Source organism: Limulus polyphemus, unplaced genomic scaffold, assembly GCF_000517525.1.
Source record: "Limulus polyphemus unplaced genomic scaffold, Limulus_polyphemus-2.1.2 Scaffold9523, whole genome shotgun sequence".
NCBI classification, from domain to species: Eukaryota; Metazoa; Arthropoda; class Merostomata; order Xiphosura; family Limulidae; genus Limulus; species Limulus polyphemus.
In genome coordinates, this window is record NW_013675133.1 from 9,327 (window position 1) to 11,505 (window position 2,179).

Consider the following 2,179-nt stretch of genomic DNA (forward strand, 5'->3'; position numbering starts at 1 on the left):
CTATAATAATATTCATGCACATAGAAATGATAGTCAGAGATCATACATTTTCTATGTCTTGTAATCGTTGGTGTTACATATTGAGAATTTAAAATAGTCCGAAGCCGATATTTCTAAATACAAATTCAATCCAAACAACGTTCATATTAAAAATAAATGCATAATAATAAATTCGTTACATTGGTAATTGGCTATTCGGTTGTATATTTGGAATAACCATAGGGCTGGTAAGTGAATTAAAAGTAACCGAGGCTAGCAGCTAACATCACAAGTTGAGTCTCCTGCAAACAGTCTAGACCAAACACAGTGCAACAAAGTCAGTGATTTGTTGGTTGAATATTCCGAAGTATTTGCTGGAATAGATGGCTGATTAGCTCAAACAATGGTGACTCGGCATCCATATATACAGACGACACATATCTCATAAAGCAACCCATAAAACGCTTCCTTGGAACACTATAGACGTCGCCATCACTGATCTTTTGTGTTTATTAAAGTAAAGACTCATAAAATCTTGAGAAAGTGCTTGATTGTCACCAGCAGTGTTTCAAAGAAGGGAAGTATGCCAAGGTCCTCAGTTGACTTTAGATGGGTGAAGGTGATAACTGACATTAAGGCCTTTCTTTTATCACAAAAAAATGAATGTTCAGTTGTATTAGAAGATTCCTGCTGGTTCAGCATTTCAAGTCTGGCATACAGATCATGTGAAGTCAAGCTGGATGACTATAACAGACCTAAAACTATTTTTACCAGGAAAAACCGCTTGTATGAGTTCTGCATCATGTCATTTGACCTGTTTGATGTGGTCACAACTTTTGAGTGGTTAGTGTAGTTTACACTGAAGGGGCTGCAATAGAAGAGATGCCTCGTCTACATTAAAGATGTTTTGGTGTTTTTTGCACACATTCGAATCTGTGTCTGAGAACCTGAGAATGGTATTCCAGTGGATAAATAAAACAGACTTGAAATTAAAGCCTGAAAAATTTTTGCACATGTGAAAAATGAAATTTATTGGTTAGTCTGTAAAGGAGAGAAAGAGTCTCTACAAACCTTTTAAAAATAGTATTTTATATGCAAGAAGTCCACACTTTCGTTATATTACTAATGTTTTGTGGCTATCTTCTGCAAGATAGCTGCAACATTGTCTGTTCTCACTAAAACTGGTGTAATATACAATGCCCTCAAGGCTAGTCATTGGAGCTTCGACTGTACTACCGATTACACTAAATTTATTTAGTTGAGGATTGCAGTGGCGAGTGGAGCTCACAAGTCGCTAACTCGAGGTAATTTACAGTTAGAATAAAGAAACGGGTTCCAAGACTGACATTGAACAAAATACATCATTTATTAGGTATACACTTTTAACATCAATAGTTAAACAGTTACCAAACCGTTAGTTTCTTTCAATTCTAATTTTCACTTTTCAGTTAAACACTATTAACCAATACATATAGAATATACATTTGCTTTTATGTTAAACTTATATCAAAGTTTTCTTCATTACCCATTCAAGCCGTCTCCAGCCATTATTAGTCTCAAAGTGAGTTCCTCGTCATCGAATATAGAATATATACACAGCGTGGTCACAAGTAAATAGACACCACCTTTTCAGAAAAAATGAAAATTTTCAGTCATATTCACATGAATTTATATATTTATAATTTAATTAATATCTAATAGATCTTCCTTTCGCTTCGTGGAGTTCGTTGATCCTTTGGGGCATCGAGAGAATCATCTCCTCAATTTTAGATTGTGGGATTTTCGCCCACACTTGCTTCAAAACTTGGAGTAAATCGCTCTTCGAAGTTGGTTTTTTGGTTGTTTCTTGACTTGCCGGTCGAGTATGACCCAAAGGTTTTCGATGGGATTCCTGTCAGGAGATTGGCTCGGCCAGGGCAACTTCTCGATACCATTTTCTTCCTGCCACTTTTGGGTGTTTCTAGCAGTGTGACACGGTGATCCATCTTCCTGGAACAACGTTATGTTCTTGTCCACAAAACCCGAGGAATAAAGTGGCAAGAGTCCTTCCTCCAATATTTCGACGTATTTTGCAAAATTTATGTTGCCAACGCACTTCACTAAGCTCGATCTCCCACCAACCCAAACAGCTCCCCAACCATCACGCTGAAACCACCACGCTTCACAGTTGGCTGCAATCTGTTGAGCCAAAACTCTTGGT